The sequence below is a fragment of the Paroedura picta genome, chromosome 3 (assembly GCF_049243985.1).
Source record: "Paroedura picta isolate Pp20150507F chromosome 3, Ppicta_v3.0, whole genome shotgun sequence".
NCBI lineage: Eukaryota > Metazoa > Chordata > Lepidosauria > Squamata > Gekkonidae > Paroedura > Paroedura picta.
In genome coordinates, this window is record NC_135371.1 from 114,338,199 (window position 1) to 114,348,944 (window position 10,746).

Below are 10,746 nucleotides of genomic sequence, written 5' to 3' on the forward strand. Positions count from 1 at the left end.
TTATATTTTTCCCACCATTAAAGTCTATGGGAAATGGTGTCACCCTCTTTGTGAGCAGGACCCCCTGGTCCAATCTTCTTGAAACTTGCAGGGGAGCTCAGAGAGGGTCTGCCAACATTCCCTCTTTGGGAGCCCCTAGGATGGGACCCCTTGGTCCAATCTTCTTGAAATTTGCAGGGGTGTCAGGTAAGACCCTTCCTGATCTCTCCAAGAAGTTTCCCAGCCCCCAGGAAAGACGGGAGAAGGATTTCCAATGCAAGTCAATGGCTCCATTGACTTGCATTGGCTCCGAATCGATTTGGATGGCTCCAAATCGATCCGACTTGATTTGGATCGATCCGAATCAGCCTGATTTGGATCTGAATCAGTCTGAATCGGGACCCCTTTGCACAGCCCTAGAAAGGAGCACCGCACATGGATTTAAAATTTGCCCTGTTGCAAGAACAATAGCTGCCATCTTGACCAGCACTGAAGGTATAACTGCCTCCTAATTATTCAGTTTTTTAAAAGAATACAGGGGGCCTAGTTGTAGCAAGTAACACAGCTAGGCAGGCAGGACCAACCTCAGTACTTCACAGTGAAAAGTATTACCAGCTTAGAGGTAGAGCCAAGCCAAACTGGACAAGGCAAGGAGGCAGCAATAGTAAAATATAGAGTTTGCTGTAGTGTGCGGTTTTTATGGTCAGCTCCTTAAAAAACAGATGGAGTTAATGCCAGCTCTACATTATCATTGGGACCCTCACATCAAAAATCATGGGCTGCTACGGCAGCCAGGTGTCCTGCTCCTCCAGCTATGGATCCTCCCAGTTCCCTGCTGCCAGTTAAGAGGAGAGTGAAAAGGGGTGATGCAGACTTGTGCTTATGTCATTTCCAGTGTGAACCAATATCATGACCTCTATGTGTCACTTTAGGTTTACCCCACACACTGTTGTTGAACTGACATGAAGGTGTCACTTCCAGTTTGTGCCAGTAGCATTGTTGTGAAATTGGTTTGATGCTTATGAGGTATCTCCCCCCTCTAGCAGCATTTCACTATAGGCCAGTGCTTAGCTGGCCACTCTATTCTCTACTACCATTTCATTATGGTGCATTCATCAGGATGGTGTCTGGAGCTTTACAAACTATGGCCACCACCCGATGTCCTAAGCGACTGTCATCTCAAGAAAAAAACCCAAGGAGTAGAATGAGCTGTTCTGCATGAATAGACCCACCATAGTGCTATGCCAGAATAATGACATTTACAGAGGGAAGTGTTATATTCCAGCATTAATTTTCTAGGAGAACAATTCATAAAACCTAAGTTAGGCCAAGCAGCAAAATATTTCTCACCCTACAAAAAGCCTTTAATACAACTAGACATTTCATTTTACAACACAATCATTTTTGTGGTGATGAAATAAATCTCAGCTGTGCATGTACTGCATATATCTTCATAATACAAACAGCTACAGGTAAATCCTTTTCTGGAATCCCTTTTGGCCTCTCTACTTTCCCCCCCTTTCTATGCGCAATTAAAAACAACCAATTGGTTCCTGGATCAAGAATCAAGCTGGGGAAAAATACCTTTGAGCTACTACAGAGGAGAAAAATCCTAACCATATGAAAAACTTGTTCACGATATAATGTCTGTGAAATGTTTTGAACAGCTTCTCAAGCATTTTGCATGGTTGTTTGAAATACCATTGCTGTCAGTAAAATAGATCTTATAGTGTGTAAACCAGAGTGCAATTTACCAATGATTTCTCTAATGCTTTTAAGATATGAACTGTGTCATTCACCTAATTAGGACCTTACTTGGACTGATTTTATGATAATTTCACATTGTCTTAAAACAGTAGACATTACTGGAAAGATTTATTCCTAATTCCCTGCCATCTCCCTGAGGTTACATGACTTTAGATTTGAAAACCTTCAAAACTCAGTTCTAGACTGAGTAAGCATGCTGGGCTCCTCAAGTGTATGCTGTTTTTCTCTAAGCTCTTAAGTGGTTGAAATGCAGGAGTGTTGGTCTTCAGGGGCAGGGAGGAATGTCCTGTCTTTAGATTGCATTTTATTTGTTTTATAATCCTGGATACATGCATCTGTTAGGAAGAGGATGCCAGTTTAAAGAAACAGGACTAGTAGTGTGCTGTCTTCCACAGGTCACATGGTATGCTTCACATCATAAAGCATAATTTATTTGAAAGGTCTCTGGTGCTGCATAAATAATATGGAGCTTTTCTACACACAGCTTTGGGACTTTTAAAATGCAGGCTATAGTATTTCGATAATCATTTCAACATTCCTTTGAGGCAATGCATATTGCATATCAAAGGCTGAGAGAAGATAGCTTATCTAAGAGGCCCTTTTGAGGGTCAAACTCTGTAAGGTTTTTAACAAGTTAGGTGCAGTAGCTGCAGGGAATGGCTTTTTTAAAAATAAAGGAGAATCCATAGGGGCCCAGAACACTATAGGGGAAGGAAATGCTCCTGTACCCCCATATGCCATGTTGTTTGGCCCTAAGTCATACTGTATCACATTTAAACATCTTTGTGATTGAAACCCCCACGGTTTATACAGAAAGGGAACTGCAGACCTTTTGCCACCTTTGGAGATGCTGCTTGATGGCTTCAGGTAGCTCTCTTTAACCAAAGTGGACAAGATGCAATGGTTGATGAGGGCTACCACTTTCTTCCCATCAACTGGAGAGTTTCCTGAGCCACTGAAGGGGGCTGTGGTTTATCCTATTCTCAAGAAACCTGTGGGACCCAGCCAGCTACTGCCTAGTCTCACATCTTGCATTTCTGGATAAGGTAGTTGAAAGGGCCATGGCAGACCAGCTCCTGGCATTCTTGGATGAAACTTTGGCCCTCAGTCCTTATCAGTCTGGCTTCTGTCCTGGCCATGGGGTGGATATGGCACTGGTCGCTCTGATGGAAGATCTCCAGTGCCAGATGGATCGGGGCAGGTCAGCCATTCTCATAATGTTAGATCTGTCAGCTGCCTTTGATGTGGTTGACCATGAGTTATTGGGTCACCATCTCACCGGGAGGGAGATACAGGGTACAGCTTTAAGCTGGTTACACTCTTTTCTCCAGAACCAGACCCAGAGGATAGCAGTGGGGAATGAGCTGTTGCACCCCTGTTAACTCCCTTGTGGAGTACCTCAGGGAGCAGTGCTCTCTTCCATGCTTTTCAACATTATTATGTGCCCTCTGGCACAGTTGGTTCGGAGCTTTGGGCTGAGCTGTCATCAGTACGCAGATGACACCCAGCTCTGTCTCCTTATGGATGGTCATCCTCACTCCCCCCTGGAATATTTGCCAGATGTTTGGAAGGCTTGGATGGGTGGCTCAAGCAGAGTTCTCACTATGTTCCATTATGTTACTGTTATCCTGTTATAACTCTTTCACTACTGTTCAATTTATCATGTTATGTGTACTGTTTTTGTTCCAGTTCCATGTAAACTGCCCTGAGCCTCAGGGGAGGGTGGTATATAAATATAATAAATACATAAATAATTTTGCGATTAACAAAAACTTTTGGAATCAAAATCATATACAAAATTATAAATACTAAATTGCATTTATAGTTAGAAACTGAACCACAAAATACCTCACAGTTAGGTTCATTTGAACTGACTCCTGAAAATCCATTGATGGGGAAAGATGACCTGGCTGCAATGCTTTGTATGTTAACAGCTGGAAACTCAGTTAAAGAGCATGATCAGACCACAACTGCAAGCTGAGAGGTTGACAAGTTAGTCCTCAAACTGCAGTTCAGAGATACTTCCCCTCCCCAGCAAAATTCTAGCCCTTATTCTTGATGCTAAATACAGGACTTTAAGCGGCAGCAGTATATTTATTATTGATGTCACATGTATTAATACACTTAGTTTTCTGAATAATTAACAACATGCTTCAGGGCATGTAATTCACCTCGCCTCTAAGAATATCCAGGCACTTACTAAGTATGTTTTTTCCTCACTTACCTCTCTAACATTTATTTATTATGAGACCTCAAGACAGCTTACAGCATATTAAATAGCATAAAAAATAATAAAATCAAGACAGAGAACCCACTGAATCCTCAAAAGATTAAATTTTCAGTAAGTTCCTCTTCCACACTCGTGTTAATACCAGTATCCCTAGTGGGGAAGCCCTGTTGCTAATTTTTTTTAACAAGTCCTCTTCCCTGGCTTTTAATGACGAGTTGGATCTGGGAGCTATAGAGGCTTTTCTTTTTCTTTTTTCTTTTTCTTTTTTAAATAATTTTATTATTTATTATTATATGAAGCATTTACAGAAAAGTAAGAGAAAAAAAAGCAACCAGCTGATATGGTTTGCAATTCTCTTTTAACATACATATTCAATTCCCATCACATATTATTCCTAATCTAGAAGTTTTTACCATTTTTCTTAGTAAAATAATTGTTAATACATATGAGAATATGATCTGTTATAAGAATATTTTCTGTTATTATCTTAAGTGATATAAGGTCAGTCCTCTTCATAAATTGGCCCTGACCTAAGAGTTACTGCTGCCGTCTTGTTAATACATATGAAGTATAGTTTGTCATCCTCTTTTAGCATACATATTGGCATACATATTCAGTTCCCATCATATATTGATCCTGATCTAGAAGTTATTACCACCTTTCTTAGCAGAATAGTTGTTGATACATATGTGAGTATAATCTATTATAAGAATATATTCTATTATTGTCTTAGATTATATAAAGTCAGTTCCCATCATATATTGGTCCTGTCCTAAAAGTTACTGCTGCTGTCTTCCCCACAGGAAACCAGGAGAATATTCCACTGTTCAACTCATCCTTCAGGTGGTCGCAGAAAATGAAATTGTGTTTTTTTCCATAGTAGAGTATTTCTGATTGTTCTTCTGTCAGGGCCAAAGAAGTCTCTTACTTGATTCTTGCTTGCAGTCGCCTTTAAGTAGGCTCTGTATATCAATCTTGATCTCTTCCTCTGGTCACACAGTGATATCTCCTGATAGCTTCCTGCGTGCTGTCGCCTTTGAATAGACTCTTTTTATTTTGCTGATCCAAATCACTTCCTGCTCTGAATAGACTTCCAGGTTTTCGGTGCTTTCCTTCCTTCAATCTGTTTTCCCACGTTCTTCCAAGGTGCTTTGAATTTTTACGTCCCTAGCTCTCTCCCCCTCCTGTTGATTAACTTCCAAACATTGAATTCTCATTTGAGATATTGTTGGCTGAGCTATGTCCTCATCAGCTGCTCTCTCCAGACCGTCGGCTCGGTCCAAAAGCTCCCCCTTAGTCCCACGGATTTCCTTTTCCACCTTATTGACTGCTTTCAGTATCTTTGAGTTTCCTTCGCATAACAAATGGAAAAGCTGTGCCTGAGTTAATTTTTCCATAGTTCTAGGCAGTCACAAACTATAAACAGAAAGTCTCGTGAGGTCTCGCGGGAGCACGAGCGATCCCAAATTATCAGTTTGTCGATCTCCGTATCAAGTCAGCTTCCCCCACTGAACTCTCTCCAACAAAACTTTAAAGTCTCTCTTCTCTTGAGCACTCTCTTTGTTTGGTTAGTGGATATAATTAGCTGGGAGCCTCTCACTCCACGAAAGAAGGAATTCACTTGTAAATTGGTTGAGGGGGGGGGGGGAAGAGCTTGTGGGGAAAGAAAAGGAAAAGCCAGAAAATTTTCAATCCTTACTGTTGTAAACTTCAGCTCCTGTCAGTCTGGTAAAAGATGATCTGGGAGGAATGTAGGGTCAGCTGGTCATTTCAGGCTTAGAAAGTTATTTACAACAAGGGCGCCATCGTGACATTGAGCACACGCTGCTGTTGATCCGGAGAGCTCGGTCTCCCTACCTCCCCACGGATCTGTAGGACCCTCAGGATGCCGTTCCCGGTTCCTGGGGTGACCGGTGAGCAGATTTGCGTATCTGCTCAGGTCAGCCAGGTGCGGTTGCTCCTGACCCTCAGCATGGCTTAAGTGTTCTCAGATGCTGCTTAGCATGGAATTTAGTATTCCAAAAAGGGATATATCCATTAAATTGATACAGATAAATCTTAAGAGGCTAGAAGATTAAATAGGAGAAGCCACTCCCACAATTAGGAGGTACAGATCTGAAGTGGCTCCCACAATCTTTCAGTGCTTCCTTCTGAAGTATCTTACCCCATCACTTCACATACTATGTTTCTAATTGATATACTCCCCTTGAAAACAAATAAATGCAGCTCTAATGAACAAAGAATGCAAACAGCTTACTCAATAGTCCAAATGTAAGCAGTGTTTGATTTTCCATCATAACTTTGTTAGCCTTGAAAACTGTGACTAGCACTTAGCAATCACTTAGTAATTAAGTCCAAATGGGCAGTCCAGAGAGAGAACTCGAGCTGGCAAGGCACCAGGTACACAGCAGAAAATCAATATGTAAGAACAGTCTGCAGCTGGATATAAATTGCAATAATGCTAAGCTCCTTTAGATAAGTTTTCAGGTGGCCTTGCCAGTGAGCTTCTCAGTATTTCCAAAGCTGCTAACCTGGAAATCCTTAGAACAGCAATCACAAGATAAATATCAGCTGTCCTCAGTTACTTCCTCAATATGAATATTTATCCACCATACCTCAACAGCGTTGTAAGACAGTTATTACTATCTGTTATTAATATTTTTTGTTGAACATCTAAGAATTTCTTCTTGAACACCCTTTCAGTTGATGGGACACTTTCCATGTTGGGTAGCTCTTTAGACATAACCTAGGTTTCAACATAGGTCTATCTGTTCCTAAACATTATTCTCCCCACTCACACACAGATCACCTAGTTTCCCCCAAAGTCTCACTGTCTACTTTCCTATAAAGCTATCTACACCTGAAATTCTGGGCAACTTATGCCTTTGAGTTCATAGGAGTTTTTATTTACCAGGCCAAGCTTGAAGAAAGTCACTTCAGTGGTTGTGGGTGTGTCCCTCCTGGGCTATGGGCTTTGGCCAGCCCTTACCAGCAACTGTTTGTATTTTGGGAGAGACAGACAGACTAATATCAATCCTGCAAGTCTGGAAAGTTCAGGAAGATCTAAATAAAGAATATTTACAACCTGAAACTGTAAATAGTGAGCAAGTAAATGGCTGGAGAGACATGGGAACTGAAGTGACTTTCTTCAAGCTTGGCCTGGTAAATAAAAACTCCTGTGAACTCAAAGGCATAAGTGGCCCAGAATTTCAGGTGTAGTTAGTTTTACAGGAAAGTAGACAGTGAGACTTTGGGGAAAACTAGGTGATCCACTTTTATTAGGCAACGACTTGGCCTTGCAGACAACAACAGGGACTGCAGTTGCCAGCAGTAGGTCTCAGGCTGCAGGAGGGCATACATCACCAAGTTGATTCTGGGGCCATGTGTATTACTTTTGAAGGGATTCATGTGAGGGGAGAGAGGTTTCCGTTCAGCCTAGCTACCTAGAGATGAGCTGTACTTCCAGGGGATTCTCAGACCCCACCTGGAGGCTGGCATCCCTAAACCTCAGGGGGATACAATGCTACACAGTCACACCTCCAAAGTAGCCATTTTTGCCTGCGGAGCTCGTTTGTATAGTCTGGAGATGAGCTGTGATTCCAGACCCCACCTGGAGGTTGGCTGTCTCTGGTCTGAACATATTCCTTGAAGTCTGAAAGTGAGGCCTCAAAAATGTGTAATGGCCTTGCAGCTACCTAGCACCCCCTGACCTATTTCATGTCAAGAAAATATTTGCAGAGAGGAGATAAGGTTGCCAGATTGGTGTAGGTTCATCTTCTGGAATTCCACACTACCTAGGTGTGCATAAACCTGACTAAGGTCAAGACGGCTGTGCACAGAGGGACCTCCTCTTAGGATTGCCATCTTCCAAGTGAGGCTCTCTACCCCACCTCCCTCACAAAGTGTCTATGGGGAGAGGAAGGGAAGGTGATTGGAAACTGCTTTGAGACAACTGAGGCCTGCAGGGTGACTGTGGCTCATTCCCAGTTCTCTCAGATCTCACAGCCCCATATCCCTCACAGATTGTCTATTGTGAGGAGATGAAGGAAAAAGGTGTTTGTAAAAAGGGCAAATTTTGGGTAGTAAACAGCAGGGTACAAAAATCCAGCTCTTCTTCTTCTAAGGTGCAACTGTGAAAGAAGCATTTGGGCACATAACATTTTATCAACAGTAAAGAAATGGAGACAGAAGAAGCAGGGTGGACACCTGTGTACTGTGACTACCCCAAGTGTATTACGGCAGAGGGACAAGAAGGGAAATGATGTTGAATGCAGAACTGGGAGGAATTGGTTGCCATGCAATCTCCCCCTAAGAAGAATCTCCAGTCTGATTTTCCCTTCACATATCTGAAGACATGACTCTGGAAAGCTCATCTGTAAGCATTATGCCACAATTCCTAAAGGTCAGTCATTTCCCATGTACAACGAACATTCCAAACCACAGGTTCTTGACACCCATATCTCCACACCCATGCCCTCATTTGTTTCCATGCCACCACAACCTCCCACACAACACACACATTCAACTTCATGCCCTTACAGACTGGGCAACTCCTCCCCATCCTCTTCCCACCGCCAAGCTCTAGCACCTGTTGTATTCCTGGATACAATGTGCTTTGCCCCTAGTTTAATATAATAGCAAAGTTGGGATATCTTTAAATACTTAAATCCAGTGACTAGAGATGTGAATGGCAAGACAGATCTTTCTAAAAATGTGAAAAGGACCCTGAGTTTGTGGGAAATTGTGAAATCTATATATTAAAACAAACCAATAACAATAACACTGAGATAAAAATGATAAAAGAAGCATCCGTAGCTTTTAAAAATGGATTCCTTCAGTGGCTGTTGCTAGGTAACTATAGTATTTCAAGCTTGGTTCTGTCGGTATGACTCAACCAGGCCTGGGTGCTTACTACTATTCAGCAGCAGCCACTATAAAAATCAATGTAGTTTAGCAGTTAGTGCTTCAGAGTAGGGACTGAGAGACCCAGGTTCAGAACTCAACCTTGCAGCTGACTGGGTGATTTTGAACCAGTCACACACTTTCAGCCTAACCTACCGTACAAGGTTGTTGTGCAGGAAAAGGAGGGAGGATAATTTAAGCTGCTTTTGTCCACACTGTGAAGTCAGCACACAGCTTTCCCAGGTAGAGGCTGTGGGAAGGGGTTGTATGGACACAAAAGCTGAGGACAAAAGGACAAATAAAGTTAGAATGACTGTTGGGTGCAAAGGAAATAGGGTTACCAACTACAGGTTGGACAATTGGAGTGTCGTCCCTGGAGAGAGTGGCGTTTGATGAGGGAAGGGACATGAGACAGGTATAATGCCATAGACTCAACTCTCCAAATTAGTCATTTCCTCCATTAGAACTACCATTGTCAATCTCCAGATAAGACACAATGGACTGGAAATCACTGTGCAAGGAAGCCCAGTATGATGAAATCATCCACAATTTCTTTACAAAAATATTGCATTCATTTTCATTAGAATTTTTACTAACAATGAACATAAATTTATAGAATTCTTATTAATATCTTGTTTCAGATGTCACACTGCTATCCATACAAGGATTCAGTAAATCTCCATTTCACCAGTCTCCTGCTTCTTCAGTGGACTCAAGAAACCAAATGGAACAATGTCTAAATAGATGCCCCAAGGAAAGAATCTTAAAATTACAAACATAATATTCAAACAGTCTTTTCAGCTCAAAACAACATCTCTTCTCCTAGACACATAGGAATCACCCAGGGTAAAATTTACCCAGATTTTCCTGATTAATATTCATACAGTGACACACATGTATTTTACTTCAGTCCAGGAAAGGTTTACAGAAAGGTGTCTACCTAATGATTATGAATTCTGCCCATTGCCAGGATACTTACTGATGCCTCTATGTACTACAGACTTTTATTCAATCTTCCAGCATGTAAAAAAGGATTTGTTTTTTTCTGTTTATGGATATTTATGTATGTGTGGATCTGTAACTGACCTCTGAAGAAGATCCATTTGGATCGAAATGCATTAGATTGTTTTGTTATGGGTCATTTTGTTATTTGGGCATATTTTGTGTTACTCATATTTTCTACTGAAATTGTAATGTGTAGTTTTTATATAGACCTTTCATACTGTGTAATAAAATGTGTATTTAATAAATATCTATGATAATTTTTAGACTTCTCAAGCTCTTTGGTTCTTAGCTTTTTTTACAGGTTGAGTTTGAGTTTGTTTCTTTTCCCTTCTCTTTTTTGATTTCAGCATCCATCTTTGAACCTGAATCACCCTACCTGGTCTATGTCTGCTCCTCAGTTCACTACACCCCACTAAAACGCTTGCAGAATAACAGCATTGGCTGTTTCACAATGTACCTATCCAAATACAGACAAACAAACATTCTAGGAGTATGAGAGGTTAGTGCTTTGATGCTGAATTTCCCCCCTCAATGTAATGTTCTGTCATGGGATTGATGTACAATTACTGTATCTATACATATTGTGATTAAATGTAAAAGGATGATTTTTTCCCCATCTTCTACACCATTTGCAAAGTCAGAATCACAGATACTTTCATCTTTTTTCTCTTCTTCATCTTAGGCTCTTTGTTCTCCGTTTTCAGTGACATTTTGACTTTATCTTGAGATGCAGATAAATAAGCCAGCCAGCCAACGAAAAGCCCTGGAGACATTGTATTTCACAGCACACTGCATTGTAAACAAGAAGAGAAAGAAAGGGTGTGATCACAAACAGTCATTCATTGATTCCCCCCCCTCCCTTT

The 10,746-nt window shown here is 41.3% G+C and overlaps 1 long non-coding RNA gene across 1 annotated transcript in view; it reads left to right on the forward strand.

Moving 5' to 3' along the window:
* LOC143831291 (uncharacterized) overlaps positions 1-10,357 on the forward strand; it is a 115,543-nt gene extending 105,186 nt beyond the window's left edge. Inside the window, exon 4 of the long non-coding RNA XR_013228797.1 lies at positions 10,231-10,357. This is a non-coding gene — a long non-coding RNA (uncharacterized LOC143831291). The remainder of the gene's footprint in view (positions 1-10,230) is intronic.
* Positions 10,358-10,746: the final 389 nt, after the last annotated feature.